We start from the raw sequence: 17834 nt of genomic DNA, 5'->3' as shown, positions 1-17834 counted from the left end.
CCCCTCGCCCACCAAGAATCGCCATTGATAAAAACCATGAAAACGCTCCATAGTTTATTAAAAACTGTGAAATCTGTTTAGTTTCTTGCTTGCTTAGTTAGCAATCGCTTGCGAATTGCTTCTTGTTTAATCTCAATTTCAAAGTACAGATAATGCTCTTTTATCTTACTAATTTCTGTACTCAACTAATATGTCATTGTGCAAGAATACACAGAAGCTGGAAACATGCGACTGCCGTCAAGGAAGACTGTTGTCGAATAGTAATGACTGCCTGGTCACGGCTCTCTGAAGATGTGATTGCAAAGTCTTTCATGTCCTGTGCGTTGAATCTTGCAGTTGATGGCTCTGAAGATCCAATGATTCATTGCTTAAAGGAAGACCAATCTTGTGAAGCCGGATCGGAGCAGTTACAAGCACAACTCTCCGTATTCAATGAGCCAATTACCCAAACCCTTTCCAGGTTATTACTGACTCGGACATCTAAGAGACCAACGATGCCATGGCTGATCCAGTTGACGATGAAGACATCGATATTGAACTATTAACTGTACAGGCTTTGCATTAGCGCGGATGAGATTAGTCCGGCCTACTCACAAACTCGTTTCCTATGTTACTCCGCCAGCTGTTACTGTTGAAGTGAAATAAACGCCTCTCTCTAATAAACGCTTCGTATATTTAACGCCCCACTAAGACCCCTAAGATTTTATAGACGCCCGGGGCGCTTATTAGATCATTTACGGTATAGTACATCGCAGGCTATTTTTTGCATTTCTCGCTTATGATTATGCAAATGACTACGAATGTTACCCGAGGGAAGAGTGGGACGCAGAAAGGTAATACTTACTGTAAAAGAAAAATTGTAAGTAGGGTTTGTAATGGTTAATGTACACATGAATGGGAATCTGAGTGAGGATAATCAGAAAAAAAGGTGAAAGGTGCCGGGAGGAAGAGATCAATCTTCCAATGATGTTTTGTTTTCATACCCCCCCTCCCCCCCAAAAAATCCATGTCCCTATTTTTAAACTACACCCCAAAAGATAAAAGTCCCTTTTCAGACAGTTGATAAATAAGCTGGTTTAAAATTAATATGCCTGGTTTGAAAAAACAAACTGGTTAGAAAAATATGAGCTGGTTTAAAAAAAAAATCAACCAAGAGCAAAATTAAACCACATGTACACATACGGCAACAAGTCGCTGCGGCAATCTATAAATTAACCAATGAGAGAGCGTCATATGGTCAGCGATATTGAATTAAAAAACTAGTTCACATTCCCCCTCATACGAGATCTTTGCGTGTGCACCGAACAGGTGCATAAGCATGAACCGAAAACTTCCCCTCTGTCCGTGTGTTAAGTTGCAGTATCGCTTTCGGTCATCTCTTTCATGATTTATATGGGAAGGTTTCTTCGTCCGGTTTTCCAGGTGAGCCTTCGAGATTCATTTTTTCCTTGATACGCGTTTCGTTCTAATTAAAGATTATACGTAGTATTTTTACCCGATATAAGACTGAATTTGAGAGGTGGGCAATGAGGCTGCTAAAATAGTTTTCTGGTTTCATGTAAAAAATATGTAGAAGAGAAATCTTGTATCGGGTTTATCTTACTTCAAAATCATTTTCGAGAGGTAAAGACTTGAATCGGAAATTTTTAGCTGGAAGACGGCAGGTGCCAGGTGCCATGTTCTGCTCATAGGAACGAGGAGAGATTCCTGGGTATGAACAAACTGGACCACAGAGGGAAAGCTCGCTCCCGGATACTATTATTCTACAGCTTGAGTTGGAGCTACAAAACAGCTAACTTCATTCTGGGAAACATGCGGGGAAGGTTAAACATCAAGTGCATATCATGTGCAATATTGAAATTGTAATTTTCGAAACCAGCCTGAGTTTCAAAAAGCAAAAATCTTGCTACGTTTTCTTTAAGGTTTCATGTAAACTAGACCCTCCTGGAGGGTACACTGGGTTGCCTGAGGTACGTGCAGCGTTCCAATCTATTTTTTTCAAGTTGGTGGGGTCATTAAGACCATTTAAGGGAACACTCAGAAGTCATACCAGCAGAGGCTCTTTGGCTCACAGGTCCTCACTCGTTCGTACGACGAAACACATCCTTTTCTGAGGTTAAAAACCTGGCTACCGGCCTATTAATTAATCATTTGCCAGAAAGAAGAAATTCCTGTCCTCTTTAAAAAAAGTTGACACGCATTGCTTACGTGTGGTAGTGAAGTAACACAGCGATTTATTCCATAATGTCAACTGAGCTGTGTGTTGTCTTCCAGGAGATTCAAGTTGTCCTTGCGTAATATGTAGCTCTAACAGTGCACGATATTGTTTTGGTATTGTCTATCATTGTAGCGCCATGGTAGAAGTCTTAGATAAATAGCCCCTTGAGAAGACATGTGGTTACTAGCAAAGTACTGAACCCAGAGAGATTGAAGAAAATAAAAGGGAATCGAGAAACATTGGCTTCTGGGCTGACATGTTGATCATGTAACTTCTTTCCACCACCAGTGTAAGTGTGTACTGACAGCACCTGACAGTTTTGTAAACAAAAGTTTAAAGCTGAATTTAATCCCTATCCGGTGGGGTTAGTATATGGATGGGCGACCTAAGAAATATACCACTCAGTAACAGAAGCATAGGACCGAAAATTCTATTTTAATGCTATCAAATGCGAACCAAGCAAGATACAGATTTTGTAAGCTTGCTTTATGCAAAACAAATATTGATGTAAAAGTAAATAAATATGGATACACAGTTTTTAAGAAGAGCAGAAGGAAGTTTCAGGACGGTCGATCGAGAATAAAATATTTTGCCATCGGTAACAAAATTTACGACATGAAAACAACATTAATTTTGAACCACGAATATAAAAAGTTACCATCAGCGAAAAACATTTTGGGTGGTTTTAGTTGTTTTGTTGTAATTGTACTTTTAGCTCAGCACCGAGTAAATCGCACATCGAATTCAGCGGGCGCAGTGATCAAGTTACCGCGGCATGTTTACTCGCGAAACAGTGAAGCATCTGTGTCAAATGATGCCAAGATACCGGGTTTTTGTTTTTGTTAGCTTTCTTTTTCTTTCAATTGTTATAAATTTTGACAAGAAATGTGCGAATTCAACACAAAGATCACAATCGCCCAACTCTCAGAGGTTGACCATTGTTTCTGGAAAATCAAAAATTTCCTCTCCAAGACAAGGATATTTATCACCAGGTAATTCCATCGTTTTGGTAATAGCAGCTACTTTATTATTCATCAGCGTCACAATCTTTTGCCGATTTTGGGGGTCATTTTGTTGAAACTCAAGCACGCTTCCAACAGACCTGTTTATTTTCGTGACTTATGCGTTACCACAAAAATTCTCCCCGTATCACATTTCAACACATGTATGCAAATTTGCTAAGCTCGAAAATTACACACAATGATAAATTTACAAAAGCTAGAAATTTCACAGAAATATTTTTCAGCGAAACATACATTGAAGCAAGCAACATATTTGCTATAAGAGGCAAGAAACGCTTCCTATTTCAGTTGCGTGCATGCAAGCGAAAAACACAATCCCAAAGCATATGCAATTAAATAAATTTCTGACAGTTCACATCAAACCCTTTTCGAAAGAACCTTGACCGTAAATAATAAAGCACAAAATAGACAAGCTTTCATTCAAATAATTTTTCACTGTCGCATTTCCAATTTTTTTTAACCTTTGCAGAGTTGAGTAGAAAATAAATGTTACTTGCCAGACAAACAGGCAAACTTTAAATAGATGCGACTTCAGAGAGTAAACACAGTGAGCCACACACCAGAGATCACAGCAGGGGCACCCAACGTCAATTTTCGGAAAATATCTGTTCGGAAGACGATTTGAGATCTAGAATTTTCGGAACATTTGTTGTAGAATTTCTTGCTTGCCTGCCTCTCCTAGGATTTTCGAACATCTGAAAAATGGTAGAATTGCCCATTTTTAACGGATTGTTACCCTAAAAAGGTCACCTAGAATTTTCGAGAGACTTTTTTCTGGCTGAATTTGTCGAAAAGGTAAGTGTTGATCCCTATAATTTTCGGATCACTAGACTTTCAGCTAGGAACTCCGAACAGATGAAAAAATTTTAGGGGATAAAGATATGCCTATATCTACAGTTTAAATACTAAAATACGTTAAACAATGCTATGTTTAAGTGGTTTTGAACTAGAATCTCGTTGGGTGCCCCTGATCACAGATCCACTTGTGGTGTTCGATTCCTTCTCTGTCTTTGTTGAATCCGTAAGTTACCAGAGAAATTTCCATTTGGTTTCAGTGTTGTACGTAACACCACCTTGGAGAAATATTAGAAGTACAGCTTATTATTTTGAGTTCGGCTCGACGGGCGAAAGATTCACGCTGTCGAAGTCCATTACTCGTCGCTTTTAAGTGTTTCACCACCTGTCTTGACGTTCCATTCTTGAGCCCCATATGGGTATATTTTCTTTAAAGATGCCCTAAAACGCCATTCGCGTTACAATGACTTTCGACGCCATTACAGGTTAATTGTGCAGAGCAAGCTGCGCATTACCCCAGCCCCCTGAAACCTAAGAAAATACGCGCAGAAGGCTCTATGCACAAAGACACCACTTAGCAGGGGAGTGACAGGCAAGAATTTTACCGACACGGAAAAAAATAAAAAACTAGACCCTCCGTGAGGGTACACTGGGTTGCCTGTGGTACGTGAACTGTTCCAGACAATTTTTTTCAAGTTGGGGGGTCATTAAGACCATGTAAGGGGTCACCCAGAAGTCATACCAGCAGAGGCCCTTTAGCTCACAGGTCCTCACACGTTTGTACGACGAAACAGATCTGTCCTTGCGTAATATGTAGCTCTAACAGTGCACGATATTGTTTTGGTATTGTCTATCATTGTAGTTAAGTGCCATGGGAGAAGCCTTGGGTAAATAGCCTGAGAAGACATGTGGTTACTAGCAAAGTACTGAACCCAGAAAGATTGAAGAAAATAAATGGGAAGTGAGAAACATTGCCTTCTGGGCTGACATGTTGATAAACTTCTTTTCACCACAAGTTTACGCGTGCCCTCTGAGCATCTGACATATACCCCTTCGTAAAACAGAAGCATTGGATCGAAAATACTATTAACGTTAACAAATACAAATTCAGCAAGGTACATATTTTGCTAGCTTGCTTTATGCAAAAACAAATATTGATGCAAAAGTAAACAAGAGGCCATATTCGGCCTATCCTCTGGCCGATTCCTATGTTTTATTTAAGAAATGCTAGGATGAAGTTGAATCATCTTTGCTGGTGTTTTTTTTTAAGGCTGGTTTTAAGTAAATAAGTAGGAACTTTAAACTGCAAGTCAACAAAGCCCTGATGAAACAAGTTCGTACATGTAAATATTAAAGAAATTACGGGAAAAAGAACTTGCAATGCGTTGAAGGTAATAGTTCATAATAAATATGTATTCAAATTTTATTTTGTCAGCCTCACAAATGTTTGTAAACGTTGGAATGCTGACACCCCTAGAGAAACAGCAAGTCATTTTCGTGAGCAAATGTATATTATAGGTAGAAAACTTACTAATACATTTATCCTGGAAATGTATATGGGGCAAAGGTTGAATCACAGATCATCACTCCTGTACTTTTAGCATAAAGCACAAATAAATGAAAATACTTTTTTTTTTAACTTTCTGCATCTCTTCATATCTTCTTCAATGCCTCTTCGATTTAAATTAAACATAGCGATGTATTTAGGATGATACTGGTGTATTTTTCCGAATTTTATAAAAGAAAACGCTTTCAGCTTCTGGACACGGCGTTCGAATAAATTCTTAATTGTTGTGTAAACAAACATCTCATAACAAGACCTGATTATAAGTTTCTTCATTAATTGTATTGGGGCCGGTTGAATAATTTTGTACACCTGAATGTTTCTGAACATCGCACATGTATACTGTACGTAAACTTATATACTGCTTGTAGATGATCCATGCGATGGTACTCCACATTTCAAAACAACTAGTTACAAGAAACACAAATATTATCATAGTACAGATTCCGGTATGGCGTCTTTAGACTTTACCTCTCAGAACAAGATAATGTTCGTTCTTGTACTTCTTGCGTAGATCAACATTATTTTTCTTAGTTGCAGTAGTACACACTTTTGCATGGTTATAGGTTTCCGTAATACTTCTGACATTTGTCACTTTCGAAACTAATTCATCACTTTCGCATTTTGTGCTCACAGATAATCTCAACTCATGATCACTAGTGACATACTTTGAATGCAACTTGGCAATATTTTCGATTCACTGACCGATTCGTTCCTGTACCGCTCAATACCTTTTAGCGTGCATTCACTCCGAACAGTGCTTTCTCTGTCCATAAACTTTCCACTGCAATTTTCAGCCCTTCCCGTATTTATCGATAAACATCACCTTCTTAGAGCCGACGATTCTTTTGGTCAGCAGGCTTTGCCGATTTGTGGTGGAAACGTGAAAAAACTGGCCGAAAACTCAACTCTGGCCGCCGTGCCTGCGGCCAGAGTAATAAATATTGATACACACTTTTTAGAAAGAGCAGACGGAAGATTCCACGACGGTCGCTCGAGAATAACCTCACTACAACATGAAAAACACAATAATTTTGAACAAAACACGAATATAGAATATAAACAGCAACGATCAGCGCCAAACCTTTTGGGAGATTTTTGCTACGTTCAATTTTGTTATTGTAAGTTTTGGCTGCACAAATAAATCGCAAATCGAAAGTGACATCGCCGGAATTCAGCGCGCGCCGTGATTAAGTTACCGCGGCATGTTTACTTGCCAAACAGTGAAGCATCTGTTTCAAGTGATGGCAAGATACCGGGTTTTAGTAAGTTTCTTTTTCTGTCAAGTGTTAAAACGTTTGACAATAAATGAGCGAATTCAAAACAAAGATCACAATTGCCCACCATTGTTTCTGCAAAGTCAAAAATTTACTCTCCAAGACGAGGTTATTTATCACCAGGTAATTCCATCCTTTTGCAAAAGCAGCTACTTTATTATTCATCGACACTTTTTTGCTGATTTTGGGGCTCATTTTGTTGAAACTCAAGCACGCTTCCAACAGACCTGCTTATTTTCATGAAACCTTTCCTGGTTACACAGCGATACTAAAAATATCCTCCCGTATCACGTTTCAACCTTATGCTCGAAAATTGATCAATACACAACATGATATTATAATTCACAAAGGCAGAAAATATCACAGAATCCTTTTCCAGCGAAACATTTTATCGAAACAAACAACATAAGATGCACTAAAACGCCATTCGCGTTGCAATGACTTTCCATTGCTGGTTAACGAGAATAACAAACTCACGAGGCAGAATGTATATTTAGATTTAATTAAGTTAGCAAAACAGAAAAACGCAAACCTCATTTTGACACGAAAATGCTTTACTATTGGCATAAAAACCATCCAGTTAAGCTCGCATATAATAAAACATGATGAATTCATAAAGGCCACCTTTTCCAGCGAACAATTTTTTGAAACAAACAACATATTTGCTCTTAGAGGCGAAAACCTCTTCCTATTTCATTGCGTGCGTGAAGACAAGAAACTCAATCGTGTCAAATTACCATGTGCTTTAGGTTCAAACCCTTTCCTGAAGAATATTTTCCTTGAATAACAAGAAAATGGCTTACTATCGCCATAAAAACTATCCAGCACACGTATCATAAAACATGATGAATTCATAAAGGCCACCTTTTCCAGCGAACAATTTTTTGAAACAAACAACATATTTGCTATTAGAGGCAAAAACCCTTCCTATTTGATCACAGATCCACTTAAGGTGTTCGATTCGTTCTCTGTCTTTGTTGAACCCATAAGTTACCAGAGAATTTTCCATTTGGTTTCAGTGTTCTACATAACAGCACACTTGGTAAATGTTATTTTAACAATACAGCTCACTTTGATTTCTGCTCGACGGGCGACAGATTGTTGTCGAAGTCCATCAGGCTCGTCGCTTTTGAGATTCCAGGTGTTGGTTTTCACCGCCTGCCTAGCTATTGTAGTTTATCCAACTGACTTTCCATTATTGAGCTCCATAAGGGTATATTTTGTTTAAGGATCCACTAAAACGCCATTCGCGTTACATGACTTTCGACACCCTTGCAGGCTACAATAGGTTAATGATTCTACTGTGTCCACCAGAGAAATCTACGCAGTTCCACTACCCTCTCGATCCTAAGAAATACGCTCAGAAGGCTCCATGCACAAAGACACCACTTACCAGGGGAGTGACAGGCAAGACTTGTACCGAAACGGAAAAAAATACTAAAAAAAAAAAAAAAACGGAAATCTACCCATTTTCCGACTGGGCTTGCCATAAGGCAACCCAGTAACAACAAAAAAACCCCTCGAAACTAGACCCTCCGTGAGGGTACACTGGGTTACCTGTGGTACGTGAACTCTTCCAGACAATTTTTTTCAAGTTGGGGGTCATTAAGAAGTCATACTAGCAGAGGCCCTCTGGCTCACAGGTCCTCACACGTTCGTACGACGAAACAGATCTGTCCTTGCGTAATATGTAGCTCTAACAGAGCACGATATTGTTTTGGTATTGTCTATCATTGTAGTGCCATGGTAGAAGACTTGGGTAAATAGTCTGAGAAGACATGTGGTTACTAGCAAAGTACTGAACCCAGAAGGATTGAAGAAAATATATGGGAAGTGAGAAACATTGGCTTCTGGGCTGACATGTTGATAAACTTCTTTTGACCACAAGTTTAAGCGTGCCCTCTGAGCATCTGAGAGCTTTGTAATACCGAAGTCCACTGAAGTTTATCCCTGTTCGGCGGGGTTAGCGTTTGGATGGAGACCAAAACAATATACCCATCATAAAATAGAAACATCGGACCGAAAATGCTATTAACGCTAACAAATGCGAACTCAGCAAGGTACAGATTTTGTTAGCTTGCTTTATGCAAAAACAAATATTGATTCAAAAGTAAATAAATATTGATACACAGTTTTTAGAAAGAGCAGAAGGAAGTTTCCAGGACGCTCGCTCGAGAATAACATATTTACGACATGAAAACAACATTAATTTAGAACCGTGAATATAGAATATAAACAGTTACGATCAGCGATAAACATTTTGGGAGATTTTTGCTACGTTCAATTTTGTTATTGTACGTTTTGGCTGCACAAGTAAATCGCAAAATCGAAAGTGACATCGCCGGAATTCAGCGGGCGCCGTGATTAAGTTACCGCGGCATGTTTACTTGCCAAACAGTGAAGCATCTGTGTCAAATGATGGCAAGATACCGGGTTTTCGTAAGTTTCTTTTTCTGTTAAGTGTTATAAAGTTTGACAATAAATGAGCGAATTCAAAACAAAGATCACAATCGCCCACCATTGTTTCTGCAAAGTCAAAAATTTACTCTCCAAGATGAGGTTATTTATCACCAGGTAATTCCATCATTTTGGAAATAGCAGCTACTTTATTATTCATCTGCGTCACAATTTTTCACTGATTTTGGGGCTCATTTTGTTGAAACTCAAGCACGCTTCCAACAGGCCTGTGAACCCTTCCTGCTTACAGAGCAATACTAAAAAACTTCTCCCATATCACATTTCAACCTTAAGCTCGAAAATTCAATACACAACATATTATAATTCACAAAGGCAGAAAATACCACAGAATCCTTTTCCAGCAAAAAATTTATTGAAACAAACAACATATTTGCTCTTAGAGGCGAAAACCTCTTCCTTTTTCATTGCGTGCATGAAAACAAGAACCTCAATCGTGTCAAATCGTGTACTTCAGGTAAATACAGCTCACTTTCATTTCGGCTCGACGGGCGATAGATTGTTGTCGAAGTCCATTACTCGTCGCTTTTGAGATTCCAGGTGGTGGTATTTCACCGCCTGCCTAGTTTATCCAACTGACTTTCCATCATTGAGCTCCATAAGGGTATATTTTGTTTAAGGATCCACTAAAACGCCATTCGCGTTACATGACTTTCGACGCCATTGCAGGCTAAGTTAATGATTCTACTGTGTCCACCAGAGAAATCTACGCAGTTCCACTACCCTCTCGATCCTAAGAAAATACGCGCAGAAGGCTCTATGCACAAAGACACCACTTACCAGGGGAGTGACAGGCAAGACTTTTACCGACACGGAAGAAAAATAAAAAAAAATGAAAATGAAAAAATAAAAAAACCACGAAATTAAAGACAGATTCCGACTGGGTTTTGCCATGCTGGCAACCCAGTAATGAAACCGAGATTCCGACTGGGTTTGGCAACCCAGTAAAAATCTACAAGAAAAAAGTCGTACCTTACTTGAAAATCATTTTTCTGCAAATGCAAATGACTCGAAGCAGAAATTTTTAGCTGGAAGACTGTATAAAATTGGTATGAATAAATTAAACCACAGGCTAGATACAAAGTGCGCTCCTCGATATTGCTTTACAGCTTGAGTTAGCCCTGAAAAATAGCCTACCTGATTCTGAGAAAGAGAGGGGAAGATTAATAACAAGCCAAATAATTGCGTAACGTAAATTTGCCAGTTTTCATCGGGCGAGACAGTTAATCGTTGGGCGGAAAACGTGTTTGCTTAACATAAATTAACAAAGTTCAATAATATCCTGCATTTATAAATTAAATAGGTTGAAAAGTTAGTATTGCAATGACAGTTGACTTCCTGTTCGAAATTGTTTCCAAAAGTAAAACTGAGTCTTTCTACGTTTTCTTTGTGTTTTTTGTGGTTTCACATAAAAACGCAGAAGATAAATATCGTATCGCATTTGTGGGTGAAAATGACTTGAACCGGAAATTTTTAGCTGGACGACAGGTGCCATGTTCGACTCAAAGGAACGAAGAGAGATGCTTGGGTATAATAAAACTGCACAAGAGGAGAATAATGGATACTGTATACTATTCTACAGCTTGCGGTAGCGCTTCAAACTGCCTAACTCATTCTAAGAAAGATTAAAAAGCAAGCCAAAGGATTACATACACAAATTTGCTTTTAATAGTCTTATGATCAATTTTTATACGGGCGCAACATGAATTGTAATTGTAATTTTCGAAACCAGTTTCCAAAACGCGGAAAAATGAAAACTCCTTCTCGGTTTCGTGTGTCCGCAAGTAAAAATGTGTTACCTGCATTGCGCATATTTCAAATGCAAGGAAAATAAAGTATGCTTAAGTGTATGAATACAGAAACCTCTGGCCCTGTAAGATAATCCGAAACATTAAGAAGATGTGTTGAGATGCGTAAGACAGAGTTTGAATGAAGGTATAGATGTCTTCAATTCTTTTTAGGAGGTTGATAGCTGCTTTAACCTACAATCTGTGGCAAAAGTAGTTGGGACGCTAGTGTCAGAATGGGACTGAAAACCTCTCAGACTTCAGAGACTAAGCATAAAACTGCCAAAATTCCAGTGAAAGCTTCAAAATAAAAGTCCCCCCCCCCCACTTCCCCCAATCAATGTTGATCTAGACAAGAAAATGTATGTTCTCTATTGGCAACATTGTTCTGGGGGGGAGGGGGCAATTTTTCAAACTCAGAAAGAAAACCAACTTCAATTGGTGAGTGTCCCAAGACGTTTGCCACTGATTGCGCATATTCAACCAGTAGGTGAGACGAGGATCACCAATTTAACCTAGGTAAAAACCAGGGGCGTAGCGTGCATATACGCACATACGCCCTTGCGTACAGCTGAAATCAGGGAATCCTTATTCCAAAGAGGCATTAATTTTTTTAGTCATTATAAAATCTGGCCAACTTTTTTTCAATTTCGAATTAAACGCATGGAGTTTCTGTGTGTGAGTATTGCCAGTATCTTTTCATTAACCCATACAGGCCTGGCCAAACGGATCCAACATCATCCAACATTGTTGGACGCTGTTGAAAAGTGTCGAACGAGGTGGTCAAACGAATGCAACAGGCTGGATCCAGAATTTTGGACTCAAGGGCCTGGAACCAAAATATTTCCAGAATCCTTAGAAAACAAACTCTCGCTATGTTGGCGTTTTCAAGTTCCTTTTAAAATTATCAATAGAGTCACTTTCTTTGATAGCAAGAGGACGGCTGTTCCAGAATCTGGGAACTGCAACAGCAAATGCCCGGTCTCCAAAGGTCTTGCAACATACAGGTGTCAGTGATGAACCTTGAGAAGACCAAGGCGTCACTGCGTAGGGAGTAGCGTCCCGGGGTCTTGACTTGCAAAAGATCCTGCAGATACATTGGCGTCATGCCCCTGAGAGCTTTGAACACAAGAAAGGCTATCTGTTCGAAGAGAGATTGCTTATGCTTTCGTCGCTCAGACATTCAAGACTTTGCTCGTTCACCATTCCGTAGCTTCAACTGACGTGACACAGCGCGAAAAAGATGCAACGAATTAACCATTACCATGGATACCGATAGCCGCAGCGCACGCACGCGTGCAACACTGTTGAATGTGATGGCCGAACGAATGCAACGCTATTGTTCATACCTTAGAACAAAAGAAACGTTGGATGATGTTGAAGACGATGTTTGATGGAAATCAAACTTCGTTCAACAACTTATAACGTCATACAACATGGTGGCCAAACGAGTGCAACATGTTCGATTCAACAAAGTTGGATGATGTTACACTAACATGTTCAGTGGACCCGTTTGGCCAGGCCTTAACGGCAAGAAACGTAATAGTGCACGAAAGGAAAAAAAAACACTCTACTCTTCGAAGCCCCCACACAGTGTCATTCTTCAGTATCACCAGCCCTCCAGTTCCCGGTTATTTTTTAAGGATATGATGATGATAATGATGTTATAACAGAGTTTGCGTTGTCTTGCCCTTTGCTTGTACTGTAAACTCCCTGTTTGTGTTGTAGCTTGCTGCAAAGAAAACTCAGCAGATAGGTAAAATAAACAACTAACTACTGCATTTTCCTTCGCATTTATTTATTGAATTGTCCTTTGAAAATAGTCGGAAATGGCATTTCCGTGACCCTAAATTTCAAAATTCTCTGGGGGAGCATGCCCCTAGACCCCCCTACTTTGGAGCGCCTTCGGCGTTCGAAACATTTTTTGTGTGCGTACACCTTCAAAATCTCACGCTTCGACCCTGAAAAAGTGAGCCTGGATTTGACCGACAACATTTACACCATGTTGCGCAGAAGTAGGTGGATACATTTTGGAAGGATTAGAAGCAAACTGCAAGGATTAAACAGAATAATGTGATCCTTTTTTTATATATTTAAGCTAAACTGCATGATACCCGGCCATGAATGGCGTGTATTGTTATATGCTCCTTTCTTCATAAGATGCCGTTACAAGAACACAGCAATTTGCCAAGTATGGAACAAAAGATGTAAATGTTTCTGCAGCCAATTGAAGTCTGGTATTCATAACACCGGATAACGTATCGGTGAACATCGCTTGGTGTTTACAAACAAACGCAATGGGTGACCTAGCTAGCTTTGATTTGGAACGGGTTATCGGATCGGAAATAACGTGCATCTACCGCAGCGTTACATCAAAGTTAAACCAGTGAGGCACTGGAGAGTGAAACACAAGCGTACAGGGAGAAAACCACTGAAATTAACAAAACGGGAGTGGTTCAGCTTTGTTTGTACTCTTACCGACAACGATATACGTCGTCACAGTGGTCAAAATGTTGTGGACTTACGAGGCGCAGCAGAGTGAGTCCATAACAAACTTTGACCACTATGATGACGAATATCGATGTCGATAAGAGTACAGACAACGCTGATCCACTTTCGATTTGCCTTTTACCACAATATTCAACGCCAAAGAAATTGTTTATTTCAGAGCAGATTGCGAGATTACAAGCAATTGTGGTAAAATTAATGTGTCTAAGTGACATTTCGGCCACCTCTTCAGTACCAGCTGTTACGATGCCACGTGATAGTTGTTGACCAATCAGACACTAGTTTTGCCATGTGCTCGCAATCCTTTCATTCGGAGATCTAACCCGAAGGTCGTGGGTTCAATTCCCACCCTGGTCAGAGTTTTTCTCTGTCCTTGCGTGGGCCCATTTCCATCTGTAGGGCTAACGCTCACATGGTTCAAATGGGATTGAAATCTAGCACTTCACATTACACTCTATTCAGTTAATCCTTTCATTATAGTTTGCCTGAAGCGAATTTCATGGATTAAAATCGTTTCTTTGGTTCATTTGGACTCTTAAGGCCTGGCCAAACGCTCGCAGCATTTCAACGCAACATCTTGCAACATTGTTGGGCACAACATGTTGCATACGTTTGGCCACCCTGTTGCGATATGTTTTTTTTTTTTTTTTTAAATTCATTTAACATAAAAGAAGTTTACATTGCACAAGATACATATATATAAAAAAAAGAAAAGAAAAGAAATACAACTAATGATCTGACATGCACGAGAACTGAGTGATTAATCAAAGAGGGCGAATAAAGTAAATTAAATCATGTAAATTTCTCAACCTTGTATTTAAAATTAATCTTATTAACAAATTCAGATAAAATAATCGAGCTCTCTTTTAGCTTGTTTGAATAAATGTAATACATCATGTATAAAAGAGTATAGTTAAACTTTCTCACAGCCTCATGCCCAGCAAGGCATTGCTTAAACAAGCCAAACACTATTTCCTTAGGTTCTGGATTGAAACTGGTATTGTTTGTGGCATTAAACCACCCCACCACTTGACGAGTAAAAGACGAGGTAAATTGGCAGTCAAGAAAAGTGTGGTCTATGGAATCTGATTCACCGCAATACAAGCAGTCACTTTCACTTTTAATTCCAAATCTTTCAATTCCTTTTTAATCACCACAATTCGGTGAAGAAGTTTAAATTTAAATTCTCTTAACTTAGTTTCCTTACATGTTTTATATGACATCTTAAAACATTCTCCCCATGAAGCACTGTCAATTGGACGTATTTCACTCCAACGCTGTAAGCCAGCTGGAGTTGACTGATATAGTTTAAAATTCAAGAGCCGATAAAAATCTCGACATTTTAATTTCTCTAAATTTAACACTATGTTCTCATCTAGCATAAATGTTGTGGCACCTTGGACAAAACCCTCCACGCTCGTGTTATCAATCTCTCCCACTTTTTTAGACATAGAGCTTGGTATTGCGCTTAAAACTTGATAATACTCCAGAAAATTTGATTTACAATTATACTTCGAAAGAAATTCTTGAAAGGTAAGGTAGCGGCCTGATTCATGAAACAGATTATTAACTGAAACAACACCTTTCGAAAACCACTCCTTAAGAAAAAAAGGTTTACCATCTATTAGAATATCCTGGTTGTTAAACAGGAGATCTTCTTTGCCATAATTATAATTATAAAGAGATCTAAGTTCGGAGAAGAAAGAAAGAGCGTCCTTATGCGATATGTTGCAATATGTTGCGATATGTTGCATCATGTTGCAACATGTTGGATGATGTTGGATCAAATTTGAAACAATCAAATTTTTCGTGCAACATTTTGAATGTTGCATGATGTTTTACTCGTTTGGCCACGTTCACGCAACATTGTTGCGCTAGGACATGCGTGTGAGGTCCACTTCTTGCGCGCCAGGGGCCTGGGACACATGAACATTCACATGTTGCGTTGAAAATGATGATAATTTTGGGTGCGTTTGGCCAACCCGTTCAACACATGTCGCAACATCATGCAACAATGTTGCAAGATGTTGCGTTGAAATGTTGCAAGTGTATGGCCAGGCCTTTAAATTTATTACAAGTCCAGCTGCGTTACACAGTAACGTTACACCAGCTACACAGGTAACCAGTTTTAAATTTTCGATATTAACAGTGTTGTGAATAATGAGGTGACCTCCAGCTATAGCAAGCCAACATGATGACCGCGAAACTATCAATTGAAAGAATAAAAATTGACATCGGCGGATGATGCTCGTACAAAAGACGAGCTCAAAAAAAACAAAAAAACTTTTGGGCATTTCCAACATACCCCTGCTGGGAGTTCTGTACTGGCGATTTTATCATGAAGATTAGAGTAAATATCTTATTCATAACATTTCCAAAAGGCTAAATCCAGCATTTTCACCTTTTAGCTGCTATTGTATTTGCATCATATGCCATTACTTGAAACATGTACTTTCAGTGTCTGAATCAGCGAATGAAATAAAGTGTTTCTCTCTGAAGCCCCAAAATATGTTGCTCCAGAGGCAACGCAATCATGATGTGTGAGAGTTTCAAGTTGTGAAAATATTAGCTGAACGATGTTTGTCGATCTAATTGGTTGAAACCCCAGGAACAGCGGCGGAAATAATAACATTCTAATAAAAACTAAATCCTACCTTCACTTTACAGCTGGTTTACGTGCAATATCAGCCATTTTTTTCCCGGAGGTTCTCCCCCTCTAAGAGGAGGGAAGGCTGGAGACAAAGCATAAAACCCTCCTTCTGGAATTAAAAATTGGTGACGGAGAATGGATACCTCCTGCACCAATGATCATCTGAAGAAACAAGAAAATGACAATGACTTTGTAACGTTTTCTTTCAGGTGTAATCGTTAACCATTTTTCGCCAAAAATGACGGCGATGATCAATGGGGTGTCTTTTCCCGTGTTTTTCATCTTTATGTGTGGATTATTGAAGTGTTATGGCAACAAGACCAGTATTACTATTGGAAATTTGGTGACACGGGACACGGAAGGACCAACTACAAAGGGATTTAAGCTAGCACTCGATGTCGCCAAAAAGTCTTTGGAATTCAACGATTTCTTTGGAAAACATAACATTCAACTTTTCACCCTAAACACTCACGTAAGACTGTCATTTTCCATTGCGTCACGGTTGGATTGATTGACTAAGTGACTAATTGATTGATTGATTAATTGATTGATTGATTGATTACAGGAAAACCCCGATAACGCTGTTGTATATGCTGATAGAGTTCTTATGCAGACGAAAAAGGCGCTTCTGATACTTGGCCCTAGCACACCTACTGAAGCTACCAGTGTCTTGCACGTCGTTGGATATTACAAAAAACTTATGGTAAAAAGTTTAGTTTCATCAAGCAAATACCATCGATTTCACTAGTCCGTTTACCATTATTTTGTTTGATCTTTAATCCTACTGGTTGAATTCTAATCTTCAAGGTCAGACAGTGAGTGACACGGTCAATGTTTTACTAATACAGAAAGCATCCTAAACAGTCATAAAAGCTAACCTTAGGCCTAATTAGGCCTTAGGTTGATTAATGAGGCCTAATTAGGCCTAGTTAGGCCTAATGAAAAGTATCCTAAACAGTCATAAAAGCTAACCTTAGGCCTAATTAGGCCTAAAGAAAAGTTTTAAGGCCTAAGGTTAGCTATTATGAATGTTTAGGATGCTTTCTGTATGAGTAAAACAATGACCTGTGACCTGTGACCTGTAAAAGAAACCTGCCACACATCGAGTACTCTCCCAGAAATACTTTGTCCAATGACTAAGCCTTTGGGCAATATTGAATGAAAGCGAGTGATCTGTTAAATTCACCCTCTTACTTGGTTTCGTCAGCCATTTTGAAGTGTTTTGCGGATTACCGCTGTGAACTCGTTCCCAGACTCCGGTTCCCCGGTTTCCCGTTTCCCTCTTAACTCCCTTAACTCTTAGTAACATTCGTTCCCAACGACAAAATGGTAAACTGGATATCAATAAAAAAAACCTACCACTTTAATCTGTCCAAACAACGAAAGAAAACAGCCGACTCACTCCAACGAAGACAACCTAAATCCTCTTCAGACGAAAAAATTTCTTGTACGTTTCCACGAGCACACACAGTAAGTTGCAGAAACCCTAGTGAAAACACTCGTGACTGAAGATATCTGTAAATCTGTATCATTATCTT

The 17834-nt window shown here is 39.1% G+C and overlaps 1 long non-coding RNA gene across 1 annotated transcript; it reads left to right on the top strand.

Moving 5' to 3' along the window:
• The first annotated feature begins 1309 nt into the window (after positions 1–1309).
• Positions 1310–16768, top strand: LOC138022175 (uncharacterized). The gene is made up of 2 exons (XR_011126531.1): positions 1310–1422; positions 16506–16768. It is a non-coding gene; the product is annotated as an uncharacterized lncRNA (long non-coding RNA).
• Positions 16769–17834: the final 1066 nt, after the last annotated feature.

Source organism: Montipora capricornis, chromosome 10, assembly GCF_036669925.1.
Source record: "Montipora capricornis isolate CH-2021 chromosome 10, ASM3666992v2, whole genome shotgun sequence".
Taxonomy (NCBI): Eukaryota; Metazoa; Cnidaria; class Anthozoa; order Scleractinia; family Acroporidae; genus Montipora; species Montipora capricornis.
Note: the sequence above shows the minus strand (reverse complement) of the source record. Positions and strands in the feature narration are given on the sequence as shown.